The sequence below is a fragment of the Lepisma saccharinum genome, chromosome 28 (assembly GCF_977018435.1).
Source record: "Lepisma saccharinum chromosome 28, izLepSacc3.1, whole genome shotgun sequence".
Classification (NCBI taxonomy): domain Eukaryota; kingdom Metazoa; phylum Arthropoda; class Insecta; order Zygentoma; family Lepismatidae; genus Lepisma; species Lepisma saccharinum.
Genome location: NC_139256.1, coordinates 29,577,251 through 29,592,335, shown reverse-complemented (window position 1 = coordinate 29,592,335; position 15,085 = coordinate 29,577,251). Strand labels below are relative to the sequence as shown.

The 15,085-nt window shown below is 38.1% G+C and overlaps 2 protein-coding genes across 4 annotated transcripts in view; one reads left to right on the top strand and one right to left on the bottom strand.

The window, feature by feature from the left end:
* LOC145980790 (3-hydroxyisobutyryl-CoA hydrolase, mitochondrial-like) overlaps positions 1 to 15,085 on the top strand; it is a 157,992-nt gene that overhangs the window by 33,673 nt on the left and 109,234 nt on the right. The gene's annotated exons all lie outside the window — the stretch shown is intronic.
* Positions 1 to 15,085, bottom strand: part of LOC145980791 (3-hydroxyisobutyryl-CoA hydrolase, mitochondrial-like) — a 73,922-nt gene that overhangs the window by 19,204 nt on the left and 39,633 nt on the right. The window contains exon 1 of one of the 2 annotated variants that reach the window (XM_083113878.1): positions 6,159 to 6,247. The exons of the other annotated variant lie outside the window; for it this stretch is intronic. The gene's annotated coding sequence lies outside the window, so the exon portion shown is untranslated. Of the gene's footprint in view, positions 1 to 6,158; positions 6,248 to 15,085 lie in introns of those variants that run through there. 2 annotated transcript variants of the gene reach the window in all.

Below are 15,085 nucleotides of genomic sequence, written 5' to 3'. Positions count from 1 at the left end.
ATGATATATTCTTACAACTGCAGAAGTTGATTCTAATGTTAGATCAACAGCGTTTCACATTCTATCCAATATTTATAAACACCTGCATTTAATTCACAAAGCGTGCATGTTTTAGTTAAAAATAAGTTTAACGAAAGTTTTAGTGTAAGAAAAACCATGAATTTTGTTTAGATTCGGTTTTCCGTTACTTTTAGTGCATGGGAGTTCCATTTCTGCATCAGAGGCATGACTTGCTGAAGTGTATAAGTTTCCATTCTCTTTAATTTTTGTTGGTAATCAATGGTACAATTACTGTATAACGAAAGCTATTTTATATGACAACTCCAGCAAAGCAGATACTCTACATAGCAGGAATGCTTTATGCAGTTCTGATTACATTAACAGCGAAGCTTCATTTTGTACCCACTATCTCTCTTAGTGTCATTTGCGATAAAACGGGTCAAATGCAGTGAGGGACTCTTTCACGCCTTCATACCATCGAAATCATTATCATGCACAGCTGCTGAACACTCCTATTGTTTCTTTTATTGCAGTGATAAGGTATATTAGTTGCATACGCTGCCCAAGGCCGTGCTCATAACAACGACAACTGTCGCATCCAGATGTTTATGTGGGTTGGCAAAGGCAGCAAACAGCGGTTGAATTTCTCTGAGAATGGCTTCTCTGGGCTAAACACGTCATGAAAGCTCGAAACCAAAGAATGGTAGAACAATGCGTATTCTTTGTTTTATGATTAGCCTACGCTCCAAAATTCCTTTAAAGTAATCAATGTGCACTTTAGAAGTAGCTTTGAAAACAAAATTACGTATTGTAAGCTGGAATGTTCCTTCTAGTTTCTAGAAAGAAAGAAAGCAAGCAATCCATAATATTTCTTGCAAATTTATAACATTCCTAAAGCTGCACTAATCATTTTCGATTAAGAGTATAATTTTCACCTCCTCCTTGTAAATGCCATAGACAAATGGTTATTTACCTGTAGTCCGCAAAGGCTTGAAGAAATGTTACTTGGACGACCACTGGGGGTGGAGTGCAGCCAGGGCCAAGCTGGGAACGCCAAAGGGCATTTCATTTCTATAGGGTTATCTTAATTGATTAATTTGTTGTTTTAAGTCCACTTTATGCACAGTAAGGCTAATCGAGACTGGACCTACAGTTTAAAGTGGGACCCGAACCACTTGTGCCTCCACCGCGTATCGAACTCGGGATCCCTTGATTACAAGGCAACAACGCTACCATTGCGCTATGCCCGACCCTGTGGCCGAGTGGTTAGCACATCGCGCTGCGACGCCAAGGGTCCCGGGTTCGAATCCCGGTCGGGCTTGGTTGTTTGTGAATGTCCATTCATCAATTTCATCATTTCATCACTCATCCCCATCTTCGCAAATTAGCCAAGAGGCACAAAACGCGAAGTAAAATAAACTAAATCAATCAATCAACCATTGCGCTATCGGGGAAGCCCTATAGGGCGGGCACCTTAAGTAAAATCCCTCCATACTAAAGTCAGCCAGAACGCCAGGTTTAGTATGACAATATAGGATGTCCTGCAGTAAACTTAGACCAGTTAGAAATATTGCACATGCAAATCAATTGGAGAGGTCGTTTTTACGTATATTCAAGTGGGCGGCAGGCCAAGAATTTTACGCTGATCCGGCCCCAGTAAGCGCCAAGCTTTCCACAGGCGAAGAATCTCGCGCCGCTCCGTCAGGTGTCCAGTTTTAGTAGCGAAGGTCTCGGGAAAATAAACTCGTTTAATGAACCAATCGCAAACTTTCTTTGTACCATCGAAGAGTTGTCCGACGTTTTACAAGTTTTGCTGCATAGTTTCCTTGAATACTTTTCCTGTTCTTGATGCCAGCAATGACTGGACTAGAGATCCGTTTTGAGTTAAATATCCATTGATGGAGCTCTGAAATTAGAGATCAAGGAAAACCCCTTCCGAATTTCTGAGTCACGTGCAAGAAGACTTTCATGAACTATTTCGCCATATCCTTGCGGGCAAAATTGTTTCCTGATCTCCTTTACCTTGAAAAGAAGCATAGCAAAGTTTTGGTCAATGTAACCAAAACCAGAATACAAGTACCAGCTTTAAACCTGCTTTAAGGAGCCTTCTAAATTATAGTTTCTCAACCTATGGGGCGCGACCCACTACTGGGTCCCGAGAGGCGTGTGGTGGGTCACGATTTCAGGCTCGAAAACTGATTTACTGTCTTCAAACCTATTACATTTAAATTACTACGATATATTGTTTTAACAACTTAAATTCAACTCGTGTTCCTACATACTCTAAACTCTACATTTAGTCTTTTAAATTACACATTGGACCTACAGTTTAAAGTGGGATCCGAATCACTATGTACGTCCATAGGGTATCAAACCAGGAACCCCTTCATTACAATATGTAATAAAAACATGTAAGAACTAAATGTGTATTAAAATGTGTAACATAGGCTAATAGTTTTGTAGTCTTCAGACATTTGCTTGATTCCTGTGCTACTTTCAGGTTCCTAACATTAAAGAAAGTAATTCTATTTCACAGAGACAAATGTTTATTTGGATTAACCACAAAAGTGGTAGTGGGGAACAAATCGTTTGTTTAAATAGGCACCAACCAAACAATTGTTCACCAGTACCAAAAGATTTGGTCAAGTTCTATTTGTTTGTCGTAAAAAAAATTTTGGTTACCAAAACCAAATAATTTATTCATAATTACTTATGTTATAATCTGGCTAATTATAGCTAGGGTGGATAGTTTGTAGAAACTAACTGATCTCAAAATACACATGAACTAACAGCTTTTGGAGCGTGTTTGTTTATCTGCACCACACTTAGCTTTTACTTATATAGTCCAGAATCAAAAAGGTTGCTCGTGGAAGATTCATTTTTATTCACTGCAGTGCATTTTCTTCTTTAATTTGTAGTTTTAATGTTCACACATCTTTCGAAGAGTGTTAAAGCACAATTTTTCACTATGATTACAATCAAATGTACTATTATTTGTTGTACAAAACCTTATGTTTCTTATACACATTTTGACAGAACCATCTAGCGGCCGGTGTAGGAAACTCAGTGTAAAGTAAGTATATTCTGAGCTTTTTTCCAGAATATTTAGGTTACACAACAACATAAAGACTCGCTTCGAGTAATTATCTATCTACAGGACTTTCAATTTTCGACAAAGGATTTTCATACTACACTCGACGAAACTGGTCAATCGTTATTTGAAATTCGAAAGCACGCTCACGCACATATAGTAAATTTAACCAAACGTTTTGTTTATCTTTACTTACATATGTATCATTTTGTTTACGAGTACCATATTTCGTCTCACCAAATTTTTTGGTATTCATAAACAAAATACTTTAGTAATTACAAACAACGTTTGGTTATCGGAAACAAAACAAACAGCTCAAGCAAACTTTTTTGGTAAATCCAAACAAACCAGTTTTTATGAATTTATAATATGCTAAATAACACAGAGAACTTCATGATCGTGATAATTTGATAACGTGTGTGACAACCAGTGGCGTGCGGTGACATTTAGACCAGGGTACGCAACATGGTCGCACTGAAGGGAGGGGTTAGAGGGGTCAGACCCCCCCAGTCCATCGTGTTATACAGAAAATTACTTTTTTCGAAATTTTGTAATCGAAAATTTATCATCCTTGCATAATTTTCAAATAACAGGAATAACTTTTTGGAACGGCATAGCAGCATTTATCACTCCTTGCACCCTTTTGTAAGACCTTGATTCATCCCGCACAAAAGTTGTTGCTTGAGAATAAAGAATCACACCATATTTTAATTATTTTTTTTACGAGGAACATGTCCTGAAGATTAAGGGGAGCAGAAGCTAGTTTAATAAAATAGGATGTCAATTATTGAAGCATTAACGAGAAAACTAAGGAATCTCTGATATAATCTTAAACGCTACCAGAGAGATCCAAATGTAACGAGGTAAGATATATGTATGATCTTTTATATTTATATTCGCAAATACGTATATTCTGATGTAGCTACGTACAGTCCACCAATTGACTTCGATTAATTCCTACATGCAGCGCAATTAACATTGAACGCGAACGAACTGACATAATGATTTTTCGTGCTTTCGTATAGCATGTGATAAATTTGATAAATTCAGTATCCTCCGTATCCTCTACTATTTGACACACCTTTCTCAGAGGAAACCAACGAACAAGGCCAACAAATAAAGTTTCCGCTTTTTCTACTGCCAGTCAATTGTATAGTTCTATTTTTTTAAATTCTTTTTTCTGAAAATGCGTAACATACTGCTTACCATCATTCATAACTCCTGCTTGAAACAAGTCCTGAAAATCAGGAACACACACACACACCTACCATTTCGGATCGTTTGCACTTTTATTATTATTATGCCGAAAATCCCATCTCCAGAATGTCATCAATAACTCTCGAATCCCCCCCCCTCCCCATTCACTAAACTGAAAAACAAGCAAATAATATAAACGAAACACTTGCTGCAAATTTCACACCACAGAAGAAAGTAAAAGTCAACCTCCCACGGTAACAAACAAGTGTCTGTCGCCCCGAAAACAGCGCGTTCTTGTGGATGAATGGCTCGGAGTTGCCGGTCTATGAAATATTTTGTAGAAAAATGATAATAACGCTCACGAGAAAAATGCGTCAGCATACAATGGTATTCATCCCAGCACAGTTCAAGAGCTAAAAGAGAAATGTTGGGCACAATATACCATCCATATACATTACATTTTTAAATGTCTTGGAGGGGGGAAGGGAGTGGCTCATTATCGAATCCCATAGTAGCATTGTGTTTACTTATGTTTTTCGTTTTTCTATTCATTCATATTGTCGGGTCAACAGTCAACTCAACACCCATCCTCATCAACTTATAGGCTGAAATGCAAATGAACTTAAAAAAATGTTGATCTCTGGAATGGGATAAACAGATACTCTCATACTCTGAGTAATGTGTAAATTTGCAAATTGTTCACATAATTTCCCCCTGAGACAATGACGCCGCCAAAAAGGGGTTCACGCGCAAAAGTTAATACTCAGTCGGTCAGTCCATTCTGCTATCCTCATTTCCCTAACGCAAAAACCTTGCTAGTGTAATTTTAACCTCGCATAAATATTTTACATCTTATAGTTTACGCGAATATTCTACCACAAAATATCCTTACCCTCCTCTTAGCAATCTCTTTTTTTATTATTGCAATCGAGCACAGTGATCTATCTATCTACGCGTGACTGCTAAATGTGAGTAAGCTAAACATTCCAGAAAGAAATATATGTTGACTACTGCCAACACTGCAAACGCTGCCCAAATCCTTGGTACCCTGGCTTCCCAGACCTCTGTGCTTTGAACAGGGAAACGCAGGATGAGGCGAGAGCGGGCAGACCCAAACATATGGTCGGGGCTGATCTGAGCCAATGGGGCTGCCTTCCGAATTTCTAGGGTACTCAAGAGAAGCGGCTGCGTTTGCTCGTGGAAATCGGCAAACGCGGATCGGGTCGTTCGCCGAAGGCACATCGGGATCGTTCGGGACTGCGTCCAGGAAGGCCAGATGGTGCAGACGACACAAGGCAGTACGTAGCGTGTTCGTGCGGAAAACTGAATTTCTTGCAGTGGAAGTTCGGAACGATAATTTTCATGTTCAGGGAAGGCGAATAAAATATTTATTATTTTCTTATTGTGTTGTGGGTACGCATTGCGTACTTTGCGTATCCAGAATGCACGCCGCTGGTGACAACAGCTTTAGGCACAGCCCCGCGTGGTCTTTAGGCGTGGTCCCGCGGGAGATATTTTTAAATTTCCACAATATACAAGCATACTGTCAATGAACGATAAAAATAGTGTACCATAATCAGATAAAAATTACCGATTATTTGTAAAATTCTTATTTGTCCCCAAAATATATCTTCTTTGCTCAATGAAAACTAGGGAAATGGCGCAAATGCCATATTTTGTGTAAAAATATGCATTCGAACATGGAAATACGTAAGATAACTCAAAAAATATAAAAATATGTATTAATTTCATGCATATCGTTCTTAACATAGTAATTCGCCGACATTTGTCAATTCGTGCTTTGCTACTTCCGAAGGAAAATATATAATTACTTACAAATCGTACTAATAAAGATACATCCATGACTTACGCAGGATTTGAACCTAGGACCTTTCGGCTTCGTAGCCCATTACGCTAACTCTTCCGTCACACTGGCACACACCAGAATCTTCCTTAGTGAATATAATGAACTGCATGTCTGAACATTTGTTCTTGCATTACGTCAATGCTATTCTGGTATGGTGATGTGAATATGCTAAGAAACAACTGGGTCTTGGGAAAGTTAAAAACGCAGCCACGCCCAAGCGATGCTGAGCACACACGTCTGTCCTTGAACTTCACCAATAACTGCAAAGATCTGAACCGCCAGAAGAAAAACAATGCGAAACTGTATTGTGATGTCAGGGTATGTTTATAAGTATATGCAAAAGCTATTTTACTGATACATCGATATCGTCTGATACCGAACAAGCACCTATTAATCTGCCCTATTTTTCATTATCCTTAAATCATTTGATTTTTCTTGATCTTTATAATTTAGTGTCGCTTTTCTTCAACCTTTAGCTAATAGTGGCGATGAGGATGGGTGATAATTAGAGACCGAATTTTAAAGGGAAAAATTTTACTCTAAAAAGGGCCAAAAAGAGGGGAAATTATTGCCATAAAAAGGAAATGAGTGGTTGTTGAGTTGGTGATTTAAGTCAACTTTATGTACAGAAAGGCTGGACCTACAGTTTAAAGTGGGATCCGAACCACTATGTGCCTCCACCGTGATTACAAGGCGACACTGCGCCATCGGGGAAGCCCTAAAAAGGAAATTAAAAAGGACTATAGTTTATTTTTGCACTCCACTAAAAATATTTTCAATGAAAGCACAATACATACCATTCATGCATAAAAAGGGATAAATGTCCTATGAGGCAAAGTAAAAAAGGCAAGAAATTTAATGCGTTTGTTACTGTTTAAGCCCAGATCGTATTGTTTTAACAATCGCTGCAACGTACTCCCAACACACAGGGAAACCACAAGGAAAAGAACCTTAGACGAAAAGTCTCCGTTCACCTCGGGCCATAAGGAAGCATGGTCCACTCTCCCCCTCCCCTCCACGCGGGAGTACGGTGCACAGGGGTCGTGAGTCTGCGCAGATTTTTTTGCTTGTGGTTTCACTATAGAAGGCGCTTGTTCTTTCTTTCCTTTAAACTGCACCAAATAGAGAAGTGTTGAATGTTTTGTTTATGGAAAATACAGTCGTAGAAAATATTTGATAACTTGTTAATAGAGGGACCAAGGAAGATGTCTTCTAAAAGGGAGAAAGGAAATGCAGGCTGAAAAGCTAGTCAATAAAGAGACCAGAAAGGAAAATGTTTTTTTAAAAAAGGGCAAAAAAGGGAAGTCAAACCCATGTAATCTTGTTGGTCCAGGATTCGTGTTGAAAAATAAAAAAAAGGAATTCCCTTTAAAATCCGGTCTCTAGTGATATTATGGAATTGTTGAAGAGTGACTCGCAAAGAACACACGCCCAGGCCAGGATTCGAATCCAGGTGGGATAGTGATCATTGTTTTACTTGCATGCCAATTTGTGAAGAGTGTGTTACATTTCAATTAATCGCGACTATGAGGATGAACGATTATCAATTAAGAGTGGCATTAGCACAGTCTCAAAGAAACACCCATGCCAGCCAGGACTCGAAAATGGAACCTTAGATGGAGACTAATAATTGAAATTTTGAAACTGTAAATAATACAAAATCACAGTATTCCGAAAAATAAAAACTGGTATGCGGATGCTTTGTTGAAAATGTTATTTCAATGACAATTTCATTTATTGATTGATTTGCTTTATTTTACTTCGCTTTTGTTCCACTTTTGGCGGGACCCTTCGGTGCGTCATGTGTTAACCACTCGCCAATGGCGCAGGCACAATGACACTTTGAATCGACTTCTACTCGGCCACACTTTATTCTACATTTTTGTTCAAATTTAGGAATGGTAGTGAGGAAACTATATAGAAACTACGCGAAAAGTTGAGTGTACACAGCCATAACAAAATTAAGAAATAAATCAAACACAATCTTATCCAATTTAAGATTGCGACTTTCTCTGTGACCCCAATTTCAACTACCATTCAAGGCAAAGTTCTACAAAAAATACGAAATACTGCATTCTTGTAATAGTTCACAGGAACCCTATGACTTCTGGCCTTCCTAATTACCTTCCACCAATCACATCCTGTTTTTTATCAGAGTAGAAAACCTCGAAGGTTATATACGGCAGCTGGTTCTTGTTTTTTCAGGTTTTTTTTTAAGGTTCTTGCAACAGAGTTTGATGGAAGTAATTTTGGCGGACGCCAAGTTTCAAGATGATGACCTGTCCAAAGGTAAATTTACAGCCATTACAGGAAGAACTACCAAGGTCGTAAGGATTGTCTGAACAATGCTTTTGTTGGTGTGGTCTGCTGACCTCGTTTCCTTTCAACTAAAGGTTTATCTGTTCGTCGTTGGGTTACGCTTCCGTCTTGCCTGCACAAGGGTTTGGGGGAATGAGTCACCAAGTTTTCTTCAGTTCCAGCTTCCCATGAATGAGTATGCGATGCGAGCTTTGAATTCTTTAGGCGGGGAAAGAAATAAGGTGTGTCCAAGGGAACTGGCATGTGAAAAACCGAGGAATGGGCGAGGGAGTGTCACGTGATCTCCTGGAATAAGGAGCAAGTACCGTTTACTCTTCCGTTCTGTGGCGGAGTGGTTATAACATCGTGCTACCACGCTAGGGGTCGGGGGTTCGAATCCCGATATGGGTGTTGTCAGTGCCCCTTCATCAATTTCATCACATTATCACTGATATTCATCTTCGCGATCATCCAAAAGTATCAGAAAAACGAAGTAAAAAAAAACAAATCAATTTTTTGTGTTTTTTTGTTTTGTCTTTACTTGAAACTTCCTTCTAATTTTATTTTGCTTTATTGCGTTTTTCTCTTCTTACCTTTTTCTCTTCTCTTACTCGTTCATTCCTTTCAAGGTTCTATCTACCATTTTCTATTACATTCTCTTCTTTACTTGAATATTTATTTAGTGTGTGTGTTTTGTACGTTAATACAATTTTGAATCTTATAATCCCAAGATTTCCATTATTTTTTCAAAGGTTTTATATGTCAGTACAGTTATGATTGATTGATTCGGTTTATTTACTTCGCTTTTCTGCCACTAATGGCTACTCACTAAGGGACACTCACAAAGAACAGCCATGCCCAGGCCGGGATTCGAACCCGGGACCTCTGGCGTCGTAGCGTGCTGAGCTAACCATTACACCACGGAGGTCGGAAGTAGTGCGATTATGACTTTCCCACCTTAAAATCGATAAATTGATCAATAATAAAAAGTAACGACAGTACAGTGGGATGCAGAAGTATTGCTCGGCAAGCTTCTTTGCAGTTTTGTTTCAATTCTTGAAGTCCTCATTGTGTGAAATAAAGAGAATGTACTTGATCATGGACAATTTGCTTGGTAATACTCAGTGGCGGCGATTGGGTTCCAAAACTGGGGTGGGGGGTAAGAACAGTTTACTTTCACTTGATACATAAGGTTTAGCATAGTGCAGGAGCAGAAGAGGCGAAAAGTGGGGGGCGGCTGCCCCCCTAATTGCCGCCACTGGTAATACTATACAATTATCAGATGAGAGAGACATTTCTCTCCCTGGTTGGGAACGAATTAAGAAATGAACCTGTGAAAGAGTCAAGACGAGAGGTGATAATTCCCAATCTGTCTTCCCTTAAATTTGAGCACTGTCCTTGTATAATCATCCAGATAAGGAGAACAAACCCTATAAAGGCTAGCAATGATATCAGAATTTAGTTTGCTATGCACACACATGCCTCCCGATAGCTGCTATCTATGCATATGACGGTAGCTGGTCTTGCTAATTGTCCCATGCCAAACATCACACCACATTAAGGAAGTGTGGCCACAATAGGCACATTTCCCTTCATCTAAAGAAATCATAATAATAATTAGAAGTAGCAGTAGTGTTTTAGTTATGCATGAAAAATGTTAAATTATTCGCATGCATGTTCCTTCCCCTGCCTACTAGGACAGATGTTTCAGGTTCGAACCCTCATCTGAGTGTAAAGATACATCTGAATGTCAACATCTCTTCCACGTAGTACATCCTGGACTGAATGTTGCAGACTAACGAGACTTAATCGCTTAGACCTGAAGCCAGGTTAATCGTGTTGTGTTGTCCCAATATGGTTTTGAGTGTCCCTTCACTCTTCTCATCTTACCATCATTCATCCCCATCTTCGCGATTAGCCAAAAGTTGCAGAAAGGCGGAATAAACTAAATCAATCAATCAATCGAAACCTGGTCAGGCAAATTGTGTAATTGTGATGGTTCCATAAGTTCATCATTCATCCTCATCGTCGCTGTTAACCGAAGTTGTAGAAAAACGATGTAAAATAATCGCCCCCAGAGCAAAAAAAATAGGGATATGAAACTGGAACCTAATATAATATCTAAAATGTACTGATAGTGAGCGTTCAAGTTTCCCTCAAGAATAGTTTTATCCTTTTTCCTATAGAATTCCCCTTTTTCCTTATCACTTAAAATTTTGGTCCAAATTTCCCTGCAAAAATGGAATCTCCCTTTGTGTGGCAACACTGTATAAGGGTAATATCCAGGACATGAGCATCGAGCCCCCTCTGGGAATGTCATCGTTCATCAATTTTTTTTAAAAAAAAATAGCAAACCTCCCTATTTTGATAGTCGACAACAGAAACAAAGTTTAGTTACTTCGTATTATAGCAGAATAACCAAAGCAAACACAATCGGTTCAGAAAAAAATGTTTTCATATACTACCACTTACCCCAAAGAAAAATTGGCGAGATGAGTTTTGAGAATTTAAAAAAAAAAAATTTATGCGGAAGGTTTCACACGAAGACTTTATGATAAAATTGACCCCCCCCCCCCCTCCTAACCTCCAAATATTTTGTCTTGAACGATATGAGTAAAAGTTAATATATAGAATAACTATTACACCCCGTGACAAAGCGGTAGAAAAGCGACGTCAAATAAACATTATTATTTGTACAGTACATATTATATGTTATTGATAAAAAGTCTGCGAGACTTAATTTTCAATCCTGTTTTCTGGTGTCCAAGTTATCACCATTTTTAAGAAGGGAAGAACTTTTGTCCTTGTCTGTATGTATATATGTGCTTTACATCTGTAGGAAACCTTGCGTCCAAGGCTTTCCGAATAAAAACATTACGGGTCTGTTTAGTTGCAAATCGCTGCTTGGCCTACGCTAGCAAACAGCCAAAGGATGTTTATTTATTCGAGGAAATCTGTTTGCAAAGTCTTGCCGTAAACGTACCAAGCTCAATACAAAGTAATATTTACTTAACAGATGTCAATTCGTTGGGCGTTAAGTACGAAAACAAACTTTCCTCCAGAACTGACGAAACGTTTGTGCATGTGGAAGCAACTCAGTCATTTGTCGTGTTTCTTACTTTGGAATTTTACCAGCAGAAAGTTTCCAAGAAGTTCGTTAGAGGGAATCAATCACCTTCGCTTCTTCACTTTATAAAACATGCACACAGACCAAAATAACATATGAAAAAACACAGCAAAAATACATTTTCACACACTCAGTATTAACAGACCACCTAATACATTTGCATATAAATCTCTCCCTCCTTTCACCTAAATGAAAATACTAATTCACGAAGTCAGGGACGGGGGTAGGGGTACATTGTACCACCTTCATTTTTTTGGAAGTTTTACAGTAACCTCCTAAATCATTTGATCTGGATTGCACTTCCTGCACTTAGTAGCTAAGCTCAAGAGGTTTCGTTGTTTATAATCTTCCTTTCCAAATGAAACAAAACCAGCATGAACCTATTACGCTATATTGTGGTATTAACGCTTGGAATCCAGATTGGGTCCATTTCACCCCTACAAATTTTTGATCGATAATCATACCCGAACTATGCATTACTGAATATTGGCATTATGTGATACTAATGTGCTACTCTGTATATTTTTTTATAAGTCTTTGGTACCTCGTAAGTAATTTTGGAAGCCCTCTACCCCTATAACATTGGTGCCTATGTTTAAGGCATATTTCGTTCATTCTCAGTGGCGACGCGATGAATGGAACGTCCCGGGTTCGAGTCTAGGCCAGCCCATGGGTGTTCCTTCATCTAATCATCCTCGTTCGATACCCGGTGGAGCCACATGGTACAGTGGTTTGGATCCCACTTTAAACTGTAGGTCCAGTCCCGATTAGCCTTCCTGTGCATAAAGTGGACTTAAAACAACAAACAATCAATCAATCAAATAATCATCCTCAGGATAGCGAAATGGCAGAAAGCGGCACATAACGAGAAAAATTCCAACAAATGTTAAGGCATACTTCCAAATAGCACATTTTTAGTGCGAATAAATCTTTTCTCTATTCATCTCTCTATTTCATGTGAGGTTATGATACACGCTCTTGCCAAAGTTCGATTTAAGTCCACTTCATGTTCAGATACAGTGATGCAAACTGACATGGGCCCGAACCCACCCAATGATTTGTTGTTAGTATTATTATTATTGCTTGTTGAATTCACTAAATAACATTAAGAAAATAGGTAAGGATGCATTGTTAGTGTGCATTCATATCATGATACATGAAATGTACATTTTTTTTTGCGAACTTACAACTCAAGTGTTTGAGCCTATGCAATCAATGACGTATTCAGGGGGACCCCCTGAATTCGGACGCCCAACCCTAAAGATTTACCAAAAAATAAAATTAAATAATAAAAATATACTTGTTTAAAATTTGTTGTATAATCGAGAGTTATTTATTTCCACCGAACTTATTGGATGGCAAGGATTGTATTGGAACCACACAGCTTTTGAATGACAGTACCAAAGAAAATTTATAATAAACATTAAATATTTATCAGGTTCGTCAATTCAATCTAACATTATTTTTTATTTATTCAATAAATATTCAATTCTTTATTTTTGACATTAATTTCGTCCCAGGACTGTTGTTTTTGTGCAAATTTTGAACATAAGCTACATAATAAATATATGCGGTTACATCTTTCTCCTTATACCATCTTTTTACCTATTCATGTATTAATAAAAATACAGTAGCAATTAATTTACATATGAATACACCTATATTAATGTATGAATTTAAACATATATTATTTCTCACACACTTGCTTCCCCCACCCCACCCCGAAATATATTTCTAGATACGTGCCTGTACCCAATGTTTTTTTTTTAAAAGTTGGTGTCCCTGCTCAGATAGGCTAATCGGACTGGACTTGCAATGCAGTTTAAAGTGGGTTCCGAACCATTGTGCAATATGCCTCCAACGGAGTTCGAACCAGGGATCCTCTTCATTACAAAGCGAGAGCGTTATTACTACGGCACCATAAATGTCCCTACAAGTACGAGAATACTGATTGACTCTTCACACGTTCGTTAAGACATCCCTGAAAGTAAACGCTCATAAACCAAGGAAAGCACCGTTTAGACAACTCCGAATAATCATTCCCAAGACTTAATTACTGAAGATTACTGGTATCTTGAATGCACTATCGCGCTCTTCCCTTCATGTTATCGCAAATTTCCCACCATGCATAGCCATATATCACTTCCGGCAGCCATGAAATGACAAACTTGCTTCATTTTATACTTCCAGTTCCAGTAAAAAATGTCAAACGTTATGATTCCGTCATTTTGTCCTTCCGTTCTTCACTCGCTAGGCTTGAGAACGACGTTGAATTTTCGCACACTGAAGAATGCCTAGACATCATCTTGTTATCGTCGGTGAAGTGTAGGATGGGAAAATGTCTCACAAGGTGAATGAAACAAGAGCTGTTTAACGAGAAAAAATGACTTCCATGATAATGTGAGGGCCAAGCCAGGAATACAAATTCTTTCACCAAACTGTCACTTGAAACTATGTTATCTTCCAATAATCCAGAAATGTCTATTCTTTTTCCAAATTAACACCTTAAAATATTTTATTTTATTATAATCCAAAACATATAAATTATTTTCTGTACTCGCTCTTTAAAATACTTTATCCTCTAATAATCCAAAAATAAAAATTCTTTCCCCAAACTGTCAATTTTAAGTAGTTTATCTCCTAATAATCCAGGAACTCCTTCTCCAAAATATCACCTTAAAACATTTTATCCCCCCCCCTCATAATCCAAAATATACATTTCCCCCCTAAACCCTCACCTTAAAATAGTCAACTTCCAACATCTAAAAATATAAATTCCTTGCCCAAACTGTTACACCTGTGGTTACACATTGTTAGAAATAAGTCAAAAATAACAATATATTCACGTGTTATTCATTATCAGGCTCGCAGATCTGCTTCCCCACAACTGTTATGGCGTTCCCTCAATTCAATAAATCGGATTAATTATTTTCTTCCGGTTATGGCATGGTACGTATATTTGTGAAACATATGACACAGCATAATAACTGTTCTAAGCTTTTAAACTATCAGTTTTCACGCACCAAACTTTGAAATGAATGGGGACTATTTTCTTACGGAGCAATAGCACGGTAGTAATGACAGCGGAAGGATACAGACAGTGCTCGTCAAAGAAGTCAATGACTAAATGATGGTTGTTACTTGACTATTCGATCTAATCAAAAATCATTTTTATTTGGTTTTGATGGAATCGTTTCAACAGGGTACCTTAAAATAGTTTACACCTCGGTAATTCAAAAAATATAAATCCCTTCGCTAAACTATTAACTTAGTGTATGCCAATAATTCCAAAAATATAAATTCTTTCACGAATCTGTCAGCTTAAATTTGTTTCTCTCTCATTAATCCAAAGAATATTAACAACGAAGTAGTTCTTACGATAACTAGATCGTTATAGTGTTCCCTCCAGTTTACACACGTGATAATATAGTGAATCTTCCACTGAAAGTATTGCATGGAGTTAAAAACCTCAGTTATCAAGATAGGATGTGCAACAATGCAGCAG